This window comes from Lonchura striata, chromosome 2 (genome assembly GCF_046129695.1).
Source record: "Lonchura striata isolate bLonStr1 chromosome 2, bLonStr1.mat, whole genome shotgun sequence".
NCBI lineage: Eukaryota > Metazoa > Chordata > Aves > Passeriformes > Estrildidae > Lonchura > Lonchura striata.
Window position 1 is genome coordinate 21,243,051 of NC_134604.1, and position 14,090 is coordinate 21,257,140.

A 14,090-nucleotide genomic window follows, 5' to 3' on the forward strand; every position below is an offset into this window, starting at 1 on the left:
GGCAGCAGAAATTTGAGGAGGGGACAACTTTGGTCTGCGATCCATCCTTCAATATAAGGATTCCTTGAAGTCAGGGCCCAGCCCATTTGCAGGGGCCCCATGGCACATCCTTTGGCCATTTTCTATAGGAAAGAAAACTTACCAGTCCAGGTTGCTGATGTCAGTTTGTAGGGCTCCCTTGGGTCTATCAGGGCAGCAGAAGTAAGAGATGGGGACAACTTCACTCAGGGGTCCATCCTCCGATATAAGGATTCTTTGCATTCAAACCCCAGCCGTGGGCAAGGGGCCCCTGGGCACATCCTTTGGCCATTTTCCCTGGGAAAGAAAACTCACCAGTCCAGGTTGCTGATGTCAGTTTGTAGGGCTCCCTTGGGTCTAACAGGGCAGCAGAAATATGAGATGGGGACAACGTTGGCCTGGGGTGCGTCCTTCGATAGAAGGATTCTTTGAAGTCAAGCGCCAGCCCAGGGCTAGGGGCCCCTGGGCACATCCTTTGGGCATTTTCCCTGGGAAAGAAAACTCACCAGTCCATGTTCCTGATGTCAGTTTGTAGGGCACCCTTGGGTCTATCCGGGCAGCAGAAATTTGAGGAGGGGACAACTTTGGTCTGCGATCCATCCTTCAATATAGGGATTCTTTGCAGTCAGGGCCCAGCCCAGGGCCAGGGGCCCCTGGGCACATCCTTTGGCCATTTTCCCTGGGAAAGAAAACTCACCAGTCCAGGTTGCTGATGTCAGTTTGTAGGGCTCCCTTGGGTCTATCAGGGCAGCACAAGTATGAGATGGGGACAACTTCACTCAGGGGTCCATCCTTCGATATAAGGATTCTTTGCAGTCAAGCCCCAGCCGAGGTTCAGGGGCCCCTGAGGACACCCTTTGGCCATTTTCCCTCGGAAAGAAAACTCACCAGTCCAGGTTGCTGATGTCAATTTTTAGGACTCCCTTGGGTCTATCTGGGCAGCACAAGTTTGAGGAGGGGACAATTTCGGTCCGGGGTCCAAAGTTCGATATAAGGATTCTTTGCAGTCAGGTCCAAGCCCAGTGCCAGGGGCCCCTGGGCACATCCTTTGGCCATTTTCCCTGGGAAAGAAAATTCACCAGTCCAGGTTGCTGATGTCAGTTTGTAGGGCTCCCTTGGGTCTATCAGGGCAGCAGAAATTTGAGGAGGGGACAACTTCGGTCTGGGGTCCATCCTTCGATATAAGGATTCTTTGCAGTCAGGGCCCAGCCCAGTGCCAGGGCCCCCTGGGCACATCCTTTGGCCATTTTCCCTGGGAAAGAAAACTCACCAGTCCAGGTTGCTGATGTCAGTTTGTAGGGCTCCCTTGGGTCTATCAGGGCAGCAGAAATTTGAGGAGGGGACAACTTTGGTCTGCGATCCATCCTTCGATATAGGGATTCTTTACAGTCAGGCCCCAGCCCATTTCCAGGGGCCCCTGGGCACATCATTTGGCCATTTTCCCTGGGAAAGAAAACTCACCAGTCCAGGTTGCTGATGTCAGTTTGTAGGGCTCCCTTGGGTCTATCAGGGCAGCAGAAATTTGAGGAGGGGACAACTTCGGTCTGGGGTCCATCCTTCGATATAAGGATTCTTTGCAGTCAGGTCCCAGCCCAGTGCCAGGGCCCCCTGGGCACATCCTTTGGCCATTTTCCCTGGGAAAGAAAACTCACCAGTCCAGGTTGCTGATGTCAGTTTGTAGGGCTCCCTTGGGTCTATCTGGGCAGCACAACTTTCAGGAGGGGACAACTTTTGTCTGCGATCCATCCTTCGATATAGGGATTCTTTACAGTCAGGGCCCAGCCCAGGGCCAGGGGCCCCTGGGCACATCCTTTGGCCATTTTCCCTGGGAAAGAAAACTCACCAGTCCAGGTTGCTGATGTCAATTTTTAGGGCTCCCTTGGGTCTATCTGGGCAGCACAAGTTTGAGGAGGGGGTAACTTCGGTCTGCGATCGATACTTCGATATAAGGATTTTTTGCAGTCAGGTCCGAGCCCAGGGCCAGGGGCCCCTGGGCACATCCTTTGGCCATTTTCCCTGGGAAAGAAAACTCACCAGTCCAGGTTGCTGATGTCAGTTTGTAGGGCTCCCTTGGGTCTATCAGGGCAGCAGAAATTTGAGGAGGGGACAACTTCGGTCTGGGGTCCATCCTTCGATATAAGGATTCTTTGCAGTCAGGGCCCAGCCCAATGCCAGGGCCCCCTGGGCACATCCTTTGGCCATTTTCCCTGGGAAAGAAAACTCACCAGTCCAGGTTGCTGATGTCAGTTTGTAGGGCTCCCTTGGGTCTATCTGGGCAGCAGAAATTTCAGGAGGGGACAACTTTGGTCTGCGATCCATCCTTCAATATAGGGATTCTTTGAAGTCAGGGCCCAGCCGAGTGCCAGTGGCCCCTGGGCACATCCTTTGGCCATTTTCCATAGGAAAGAAAACTCACCAGTCCAGGTTGCTGATGTCAGTTTGTAGGGCTCCCTTGGGTCTATCTGGGCAGCAGAAATTTCAGGAGGGGCAACTTCGGTCTGGGGTCCATCCTTCGATATAAGGATTCTTTGCAGTCAGGGCCCAGCCCAGTGCCATGCCCCCCTGGGCACATCCTTTGGCCATTTTCCCTGGGAAAGAAAACTCACCAGTCCAGGTTCCTGATGTCAGTTTGTAGGGCACCCTTGGGCCTATCTGGGCAGCAGAAATTTGAGGAGGGGACAAATTTGGTCTGCGATCCATCCTTCAATATAGGGATTCTTTGAAGTCAGGGCCCAGCCCAGGGCCAGGGGCCCCTGGGCACATCCTTTGGCCATTTTCCATAGGAAAGAAAACTCAACAGTCCAGGTTGCTGATGTCAATTTTTAGGGCTCCCTTGGGTCTATCTGGGCAGCACAAGTTTGAGGAGGGGGTAACTTCGGTCTGCGATCGATACTTCGATATAAGGATTTTTTGCAGTCAGGTCCGAGCCCAGGGCCAGGGGCGCCTGGGCACATCCTTGGGCCAGTTTCCCTGGGAAAGAATATTCACCAGCCCCGGTTGCTAATGTCAGTTTGTAGGGCTCCCTTGGTTCGATCTGGGCAGCACAAGTTTGAGGAGGGCACAACTTCGGTCTGGGGTCCAAACTTCGATATAAGGATTCTTTGCAGTCAAGTCCCAGCCCAGTGCCAGGGCCCCCTGGGCACATCCTTTGGCCATTTTCCCTGGAAAAGAAAATTCACCAGTCCAGGTTGCTGATGTCAGTTTGTAGGGCTCCCTTGGGTCTATCAGGGCAGCACAAGTTTTAGTTGGAGACAACTTTTGTCTGCGATCAATCCTTCAATATAAGGATTCTTTGCAGTCAGGTCCGAGCCCAGTGCCAGGGGCCACAGGGCACATCCTTTGGCCATTTTCCCTGGGAAAGAAAACTCACCAGTCCAGGATCCTGATGTCAGTTTGTAGGGCTCCCTTGGGTCTATCAGGGCAGCAGAAATTTGAGGAGGGGACAACTTCGGTTTGGGGTCCAAACTTGGATATAAGGATTCTTTGCAGTCAGGCCCCAGCCCAGGGCCAGGGGCCCCTGGGCACAACCTTTGGCCATTTTCCCTGGGAAAGAATATTCACCAGTCCAGGTTCCTGATGTTACTTTGTAGGGGTCCCTTGGGTCTATCTGGGCAGCACAATTTTGAGGAGGGGACAATTTCGGTTTGGGGTCCAAACTTCGATATTAGGATTTTTTGCGGTCATGCCCGAGCCCAGTGCCAGGGTCCCCAGGGCACATCCTTTGGCCATTTTCCCTGGGAAAGAAAACTCACCAGTCCAGGATCCTGATGTCAGTTTGTAGGGCTCCCTTTGGTCTAACAGGGCAGCACAAGTTTTAGGAGGGGACAACTTTGGTCTGCGATCCATCCTTCGAAATAGGGATTCTTTACAGTCAGGCCCCAGCCCAGGGCCAGGGGCCCCTGGGCACATCCTTTGGCCATTTTCCCTGGGAAAGAAAATTCACCAGTCCAGGTTGCTGATGTCAGTTTGTAGGGCTCCCTTGGGTCTATCAGGGCAGCACAAGTATGAGATGGGGACAACTTCACTCAGGGGTCCATCCTTCGATATAGGGATATTTTGCAATCAGGTCCCAGCCAGGGGCCAGGGGCCCCTGGGCACATCCTTTGGCCATTTTCCCTGGGAAAGAAAACTCACCAGTCCATGTTTCTGATGTCAGTTTGTAGGGCTCCCTTGGGTCTATCTAGGCAGGAGAAATTTGAGGAGGGGACAACGTCGGTTTGGGGTCCAAACTTGGATATAAGGATTCTTTGCAGTCAGGGCCCAGCCCAGGGCTAGGGGCCCCTGGGCATATCCTTTGGCCATTTTCCCTGGAAAAGAAAATTCACCAGTCCAGGTGCCTGATGTCAGTTTGTAGGGCTCCCTTGGGTCTATCAGGGCAGCACAAGTTTTAGTTGGGGACAACTTTTGTCTGTGATCAATCCTTCAATATAAGGATTCTTTGCAGTCAGGTCCGAGCCAAGTGCCAGGGGCCCCTGGGCACATCCTTTGGCCATTTTCCCTGGAAAAGAAAACTCACCAGTCCAGGTTCCTGATGTCAGTTTGTAGGGCTCCCTTGGGTCTATCAGGGCAGCACAAGTTTCAGGAGGGGACAACTTCGGTCTGGGGTCCATCCTTCGATATAAGGATTTTTTACATTCAGGCCCCAGCCCAGTGCCAGGGTCCACAGGGCACATCCTTTGGCCATTTTCCCTGGGAAAGAAAACTCACCAGTCCAGGTTCCTGATGTCAGTTTGTAGGGCTCCCTTGGGTCTATCAGGGCAGCACAACTTTCAGGAGGGGACAACTTCGGTCTGGGGTCCATCCTTCGATATATGGATTTTTTGCAGTCAGGGCCCAGCCCAGTGCAAGGGGCCCCTGGGCACATCCTTTGGCCATTTTCCCTGGGAAAGAAAACTCACCAGTCCAGGTTGCTGATGTCAGTTTGTAGGGCTCCCTTGGGTCTATCTGGGCAGCAGAAATTTGAGGAGGGGACAACTTTGATCTGCGATCCATCCTTCAATATAGGGATTCTTTGCAGTCAGGGCCCAGCCCAGGGCCAGGGGCCCCTGGGCACATCCTTTGGCCATTTTCCCTGGGAAAGAAAACTCACCAGTCCAGGTTGCTGATGTCAGTTTGTAGGGCTCCCTTGGGTCTATCAGGGCAGCAGAAATTTGAGGAGGGGACAACTTTGGTCTGCGATCCATCCTTCGGTATAAGGATTCTTTAGAGTCAGGCCCCAGCCGAGGGCCAGGGGCCCCTGGGCACATCCTTTGGCCATTTTCCCTGGGAAAGAAAACTCACCAGTCCAGGTTGCTGATGTCAATTTTTCGGGCTCCAGTGGGTCTATCTGGGCAGCACAAGTTTGAGGAGGGGATAATTTCGGTCTGCGATCGATACTTCGATATAAGGATTTTTTGCAGTCAGGTCCGAGCCCAGGGCCAGGGGCCCCTGGGCACATCCTTGGGCCAGTTTCCCTGGGAAAGAATATTAACCAGCCCCGGTTGCTAATGTCAGTTTGTAGGGCTCCCTTGGTTCGATCTGGGCAGCACTAGTTTGAGGAGGGCACAACTTCGGTCTGGGGTCCAAACTTCGATATAAGGATTCTTTGCAGTCAGGTCCGAGCCCAGGGCCAGGGGTCCCTGGGCACATCCTTTGGCCATTTTCCCTGGGAAAGAAAACTCACCAGTCCAGGTTGCTGATATCAGTTTGTAGGGCTCCCGTGGGTCTATCAGGGCAGCAGAAATTTGAGGAGGGGACAACTTCGGTCTGGGGTCCATCCTTCGATATAAGGATTCTTTGCAGTCAGGGCCCAGCCCAGTGCCAGGGCCCCCTGGGCACATCCTTTGGCCATTTTCCCTGGGAAAGAAAACTCACCAGTCCAGGTTGCTGATGTCAGTTTGTAGGGCTCTCTTGGGTCTAACAGGGCAGAAGAAATATGAGATGGGGACAACTTTGGCCTGGGGTGCGTCCTTCAGTATAAGGATTCTTTGAAGTCAAGCGCCAGCCCAGGGCCAGGGGCCCCGGGGCACATCCTTTGGCCATTTTCCCTGGGAAAGAAAACTCACCAGTCCATGTTCCTGATGTCAGTTTGTAGGGCACCCTTGGGTCTATCTGGGCAGCTGAAATTTGAGGAGGGGACAAATTCGGTCTGGGGTCCATCCTTCGATATAAGGATTCTTTGCAGTCAGGGCCCAGCTCAGGGCCAGGGGCCCCTGGGCACATCCTTTGGCCATTTTCCCTGGGAAAGAAAACTCACCAGTCCAGGTTCCTGATGTCACTTTGTAGGGGTCCCTTGGGTCTATCTGGGCAGCACAATTTTGAGGAGGGGACAATTTCGGTTTGGGGTCCAAACTTCGATATAAGGATTTTTTGCAGTCATGCCCGAGCCCAGTGCCAGGGTCCCCAGGGCACATCCTTTGGCCATTTTCCCTGGGAAAGAAAACTCACCAGTCCAGGTGCCTGATGTCAGTTTGTAGGGCTCCCTTGGGTCTATCAGGGCAGCACAAGTTTTAGTTGGGGACAACTTTTGTCTGCGATCAATCCTTCAATATAAGGATTCTTTGCAGTCAGGTCCGAGCCAAGTGTCAGGGGCCCCTGGGCACATCCTTTGGCCATTTTCCCTGGATAAGAAAGCTCACCAGTCCAGGTTCCTGATGTCAGTTTGTAGGGCTCCCTTGGGTCTATCAGGGCAGCAGAAATTTGAGGAGGGGACAACTTCGGTCTGGGGTCCATCCTTCGATATAAGGATTTTTTACATTCAGTCCCTAGCCCAGTGCCAGGGTCCACAGGGCACATCCTTTGGCCATTTTCCCTGGGAAAGAAAACTCACCAGTCCAGGTTCCTGATGTCAGTTTGTAGGGCTCCCTTGGGTCTATCAGGGCAGCAGAAATTTGAGGAGGGGACAACTTTGGTCTGCGATCCATCCTTCAATATAGGGATTCTTTGCAGTCAGGGCCCAGCCCAGGGCCAGGGGCCCCTGGGCACATCCTTTGGCCATTTTCCCTGGGAAAGAAAACTCACCAGTCCAGGTTGCTGATGTCAGTTTGTAGGGCTCCCTTGGGTCTATCAGGGCAGCACAAGTATGAGATGGGGACAACTTCACTCAGGGGTCCATCCTTCGATATAAGGATTCTTTGCAGTCAAGCCCCAGCCGAGGTCCCGGGGCCCCTGAGGACACCCTTTGGCCATTTTCCCTGGGAAAGAAAACTCACCAGTCCAGGTTGCTGATGTCAATTTTTAGGACTCCCTTGGGTCTATCTGGGCAGCACAAGTTTGAGGAGTGGACAATTTCGGTCTGGGGTCCAAACTTCGATATAAGGATTCTTTGCAGTCAGGTCCGAGCCCAGTGCCAGGGGCCCCTGGGCACATCATTTGGCCATTTTCCCTGGGAAAGAAAACTCACCAGTCCAGGATCCTGATGTCAGTTTGTAGGGCTCCCTTGGGTCTATCAGGGCAGCAGAAATTTGAGGAGGGGACAACTTTGGTCTGCGATCCATCCTTCGATATAGGGATTCTTTACAGACAGGACCCAGCCCAGGGCCAGGGGCCCCTGGGCACATCATTTGGCCATTTTCCCTGGGAAAGAAAACTCACCAGTCCAGGTTGCTGATGTCAGTTTGTAGGGCTCCCTTGGGTCTATCAGGGCAGCAGAAATTTGAGGAGGGGACAATTTCGGTCTGGGGTCCATCCTTCGATATAAGGATTCTTTGCAGTCAGGGCCCAGACCAGTGCCAGGGCCCCCTGGGCACATCCTTTGGCCATTTTCCCTGGGAAAGAAAACTCACTAGTCCAGGTTGCTGATGTCAGTTTGTAGGGCTCCCTTGGGTCTATCAGGGCAGCAGAAATTTGAGGAGGGGACAACTTTGGTCTGCGATCCATCCTTCGACATAGGGATTCTTTACAGTGAGGGCCCAGCCCAGGGCCAGGGGCCCCTGGGCACATCATTTGGCCATTTTCCCTGGGAAAGAAAACTCACCAATCCAGGTTGCTGATGTCAGTTTGTAGGGCTCCCTTGGGTCTATCAGGGCAGCAGAAATTTGAGGAGGGGACAACTTCGGTCTGGGGTCCATCCTTCGATATAAGGATTCTTTGCAGTCAGGTCCCAGCCCAGTGCCAGGGCCCCCTGGGCACATCCTTTGGCATTTTCCCTGGGAAAGAAAACTCACCAGTCCAGGTTCCTGATGTTACTTTGTAGGGGTCCCTTGGGTCTATCAGGGCAGCACAAGTTTTAGTTGGGGACAACTTTTGTCTGCGATCAATCCTTCAATATAAGGATTCTTTGCAGTCAGGTCCGAGCCAAGTGTCAGGGGCCCCTGGGCACATCCTTTGGCCATTTTCCCTGGATAAGAAAGCTCACCAGTCCAGGTTCCTGATGTCAGTTTGTAGGGCTCCCTTGGGTCTATCAGGGCAGCACAAGTTTCAGGAGGGGACAACTTCGGTCTGGGGTCCATCCTTCGATATAAGGATTTTTTACATTCAGTCCCTAGCCCAGTGCCAGGGTCCACAGGGCACATCCTTTGGCCATTTTCCCTGGGAAAGAAAACTCACCAGTCCAGGTTCCTGATGTCAGTTTGTAGGGCTCCCTTGGGTCTATCAGGGCAGCAGAAATTTGAGGAGGGGACAACTTTGGTCTGCGATCCATCCTTCAATATAGGGATTCTTTGCAGTCAGGGCCCAGCCCAGGGCCAGGGGCCCCTGGGCACATCCTTTGGCCATTTTCCCTGGGAAAGAAAACTCACCAGTCCAGGTTGCTGATGTCAGTTTGTAGGGCTCCCTTGGGTCTATCAGGGCAGCACAAGTATGAGATGGGGACAACTTCACTCAGGGGTCCATCCTTCGATATAAGGATTCTTTGCAGTCAAGCCCCAGTTGAGGTCCCGGGGCCCCTGAGGACACCCTTTGGCCATTTTCCCTGGGAAAGAAAACTCACCAGTCCAGGTTGCTGATGTCAATTTTTAGGACTCCCTTGGGTCTATCACGGCAGCACAAGTTTGAGGAGTGGACAATTTCGGTCTGGGGTCCAAACTTCGATATAAGGATTCTTTGCAGTCAGGTCCGAGCCCAGTGCCAGGGGCCCCTGGGCACATCATTTGGCCATTTTCCCTGGGAAAGAAAACTCACCAGTCCAGGTTGCTGATGTCAGTTTGTAGGGCTCCCTTGGGTCTATCAGGGCAGCAGAAATTTGAGGAGGGGACAATTTCGGTCTGGGGTCCATCCTTCGATATAAGGATTCTTTGCAGTCAGGGCCCAGACCAGTGCCAGGGCCTCCTGGGCACATCCTTTGGCCATTTTCCCTGGGAAAGAAAACTCACTAGTCCAGGTTGCTGATGTCAGTTTGTAGGGCTCCCTTGGGTCTATCAGGGCAGCAGAAATTTGAGGAGGGGACAACTTTGGTCTGCGATCCATCCTTCGACATAGGGATTCTTTACAGTGAGGGCCCAGCCCAGGGCCAGGGGCCCCTGGGCACATCATTTGGCCATTTTCCCTGGGAAAGAAAACTCACCAATCCAGGTTGCTGATGTCAGTTTGTAGGGCTCCCTTGGGTCTATCAGGGCAGCAGAAATTTGAGGAGGGGACAACTTCGGTCTGGGGTCCATCCTTCGATATAAGGATTCTTTGCAGTCAGGTCCCAGCCCAGTGCCAGGGCCCCCTGGGCACATCCTTTGGCATTTTCCCTGGGAAAGAAAACTCACCAGTCCATGTTCCTGATGTCAGTTTGTAGGGCACCCTTGGGTCTATCTGGGCAGCAGAAATTTGAGGAGGGGACAACTTTGGTCTGCGATCCATCCTTCAATATAAGGATTCCTTGAAGTCAGGGCCCAGCCCATTTCCAGGGGCCCCCGGGCACATCCTTTGGCCATTTTCTATAGGAAAGAAAACTTACCAGTCCAGGTTGCTGATGTCAGTTTGTAGGGCTCCCTTGGGTCTATCAGGGCAGCAGAAGTAAGAGATGGGGACAACTTCACTCAGGGGTCCATCCTCCGATATAAGGATTCTTTGCATTCAAACCCCAGCCGTGGGCCAGGGGCCCCTGGGCACATCCTTTGGCCATTTTCCCTGGGAAAGAAAACTCACCAGTCCAGGTTGCTGATGTCAGTTTGTAGGGCTCCCTTGGGTCTAACAGGGCAGCAGAAATATGAGATGGGGACAACGTTGGCCTGGGGTGCGTCCTTCCGTAGAAGGATTCTTTGAAGTCAAGCGCCAGCCCAGGGCTAGGGGCCCCATGGCACATCCTTTGGGCATTTTCCCTGGGAAAGAAAACTCACCAGTCCATGTTCCTGATGTCAGTTTGTAGGGCTCCCTTGGGTCTATCTGGGCAGCAGAAATTTGAGGAGGGGACAACTTTGGTCTGCGATCCATCCTTCAATATAGGGATTCTTTGCAGTCAGGTCCCAGCCCAGGGCCAGGGGCCCCTGGGCACATCCTTTGGCCATTTTCCCTGGGAAAGAAAACTCACCAGTCCAGGTTGCTGATGTCAGTTTGTAGGGCTCCCTTGGGTCTATCAGGGCAGCACAAGTATGAGATGGGGACAACTTCACTCAGGGGTCCATCCTTCGATATAAGGATTCTTTGCAGTCAAGCCCCAGCCGAGGTCCAGGGGCCCCTGAGGACACCCTTTGGCCATTTTCCCTCGGAAAGAAAACTCACCAGTCCAGGTTGCTGATGTCAATTTTTAGGACTCCCTTGGGTCTATCTGGGCAGCACAAGTTTGAGGAGTGGACAATTTCGGTCCGGGGTCCAAAGTTCGATATAAGGATTCTTTGCAGTCAGGTCCAAGCCCAGTGCCAGGGGCCCCTGGGCACATCCTTTGGCCATTTTCCCTCGGAAAGAAAACTCACCAGTCCAGGTTGCTGATGTCAGTTTGTAGGGCTCCCTTGGGTCTATCTGGGAAGCAGAAATTTGAGGAGGGGACAACTTCGGTCTGGGGTCCATCCTTCGATATAAGGATTCTTTGCAGTCAGGGCCCAGCCCAGTGCCAGGGCCCCCTGGGCACATCCTTTGGCCATTTTCCCTGGGAAAGAAAACTCACCAGTCCAGGTTGCTGATGTCAGTTTGTAGGGCTCCCTTGGGTCTATCAGGGCAGCAGAAATTTGAGGAGGGGACAACTTTGGTCTGCGATCCATCCTTCGATATAGGGATTCTTTACAGTCAGGCCCCAGCCCATTTCCAGGGGCCCCTGGGCACATCATTTGGCCATTTTCCCTGGGAAAGAAAACTCACCAGTCCAGGTTGCTGATGTCAGTTTGTAGGGCTCCCTTGGGTCTATCAGGGCAGCAGAAATTTGAGGAGGGGACAACTTCGGTCTGGGGTCCATCCTTCGATATAAGGATTCTTTGCAGTCAGGTCCCAGCCCAGTGCCAGGGCCCCCTGGGCACATCCTTTGGCCATTTTCCCTGGGAAAGAAAACTCACCAGTCCAGGTTGCTGATGTCAGTTTGTAGGGCTCCCTTGGGTCTATCTGGGCAGCACAACTTTCAGGAGGGGACAACTTTGGTCTGCGATCCATCCTTCGATATAGGGATTCTTTATAGTCAGGGCCCAGCCCAGGGCCAGGGGCCCCTGGGCACATCCTTTGGCCATTTTCCCTGGGAAAGAAAACTCACCAGTCCAGGTTGCTGATGTCAATTTTTAGGGCTCCCTTGGGTCTATCTGGGCAGCACAAGTTTGAGGAGGGGGTAACTTCGGTCTGCGATCGATACTTCGATATAAGGATTTTTTGCAGTCAGGTCCGAGCCCAGGGCCAGGGGCCCCTGGGCACATCCTTTGGCCATTTTCCCTGGGAAAGAAAACTCACTAGTCCAGGTTGCTGATGTCAGTTTGTAGGGCTCCCTTGGGTCTATCAGGGCAGCAGAAATTTGAGGAGGGGACAACTTCGGTCTGGGGTCCATCCTTCGATATAAGGATTCTTTGCAGTCAGGGCCCAGCCCAATGCCAGGGGCCCCTGGGCACATCCTTTGGCCATTTTCCCTGGGAAAGAAAACTCACCAGTCCAGGTTGCTGATGTCAGTTTGTAGGGCTCCCTTGGGTCTATCAGGGCAGCAGAAATTTGAGGAGGGGACAACTTTGGTCTGCGATCCATCCTTCAATATAGGGATTCTTTGAAGTCAGGGCCCAGCCGAGTGCCAGAGGCCCCTGGGCACATCCTTTGGCCATTTTCCCTGGGAAAGAAAACTCACCAGTCCACGTTGCTGATGTCAGTTTGTAGGGCTCCCTTGGGTCTATCAGGGCAGCAGAAATTTGAGGAGGGGACAACTTTGGTCTGGGGTCCATCCTTCGATATAAGGATTCTTTGAAGTCAGGGCCCAGCCCAGTGCCAGGGCCCCCTGGGCACATCCTTTGGCCATTTTCCCTGGGAAAGAAAACTCACCAGTCCATGTTCCTGATGTCAGTTTGTAGGGCACCCTTGGGTCTATCTGGGCAGCAGAAATTTGAGGAGGGGACAACTTTGGTCTGCTATCCATCCTTCAATATAGGGATTCTTTGAAGTCAGGGCCCAGCCCAGGGCCAGGGGCCCCAGGGCACATCCTTTGGCCATTATCCATAGGAAAGAAAACTCACCAGTCCAGGTTGCTGATGTCAGTTTGTAGGGCTCCCTTGGGTCTAACAGGGCAGCAGAAATATGAGATGGGGACAACTTTGGCCTGGGGTGCGTCCTTCGATATAAGGATTCTTTGAAGTCAAGCGCCAGCCCAGGGCCAGGGGCCCCTGGGCACATCCTTTGGCCATTTTCCCTGGGAAAGAAAACTCACCAGTCCATGTTCCTGATGTCAGTTTGTAGGGCACCCTTGGGTCTATCTGGGCAGCAGAAATTTGAGGAGGGGACAACTTCGGTTTGGGGTCCAAACTTGGATATAAGGATTCTTTGCAGTCTGGGCCCAGCTCAGGGCCAGGGGCCCCTGGGCACAACCTTTGGCCATTTTACCTGGGAAAGAATATTCACCAGTCCAGGTTCCTGATGTCACTTTGTAGGGGTCCCTTGGGCCTATCTGGGCAGCACAATTTTGAGGAGGGGACAATTTCGGTTTGGGGTCCAAACTTCGATATAAGGATTTTTTGCAGTCATGCCCGAGCCCAGTGCCAGGGTCCCCAGGGCACATCCTTTGGCCATTTTCCCTGGGAAAGAAAACTCACCAGTCCAGGATCCTGATGTCAGTTTGTAGGGCTCCCTTTGGTCTAACAGGGCAGCACAAGTTTTAGGAGGGGACAACTTTGGTCTGCGATCCATCCTTCGACATAGGGATTCTTTACAGTCAGGCCCCAGCCCAGGGCCAGGGGCCCCTGGGCACATCCTTTGGCCATTTTCCCTGGGAAAGAAAATTCACCAGTCCAGGTTGCTGATGTCAGTTTGTAGGGCTCCCTTGGGTATATCAGGGCAGCACAAGTATGAGATGGGGACAACTTCACTCAGGGGTCCATCCTTCGATATAGGGATATTTTGCATTCAGGTCCCAGCCGTGGGCCAGGGGCCCCTGGGCACATCCTTTGGCCATTTTCCCTGGAAAAGAAAATTCACCAGTCCAGGTTGCTGATGTCAGTTTGTAGGGCTCCCTTGGGTCTATCAGGGCAGCACAAGTTTTAGTTGGGGACAACTTTTGTCTGCGATCAATCCTTCAATATAGGGATTCTTTGCAGTCAGGTCCGAGCCAAGTGCCAGGGGCCCCTGGGCACATCCTTTGGCCATTTTCCCTGGAAAAGAAAGCTCACCAGTCCAGGTTCCTGATGTCAGTTTGTAGGGCTCCCTTGGGTCTATCAGGGCAGCACAAGTTTCAGGAGGGGACAACTTCGGTCTGGGGTCCATCCTTCGATAAAAGGATTTTTTACATTCAGGCCCTAGCCCAGTGCCAGGGTCATCAGGGCACATCCTTTGGCCATTTTCCCTGGGAAAGAAAACTCACCAGTCCAGGTTCCTGATGTCACTTTGTAGGGCTCCCTTGGGTCTATCAGGGCAGCAGAAATTTGAGGAGGGGACAACTTCGGTCTGGGGTCCATCCTTCGATATATGGATTTTTTGCAGTCAGGGCCCAGCCCAGTGCAAGGGGCCCCTGGGCACACCCTTTGGCCATTTTCCCTGGGAAAGAAAACTCACCAGTCCAG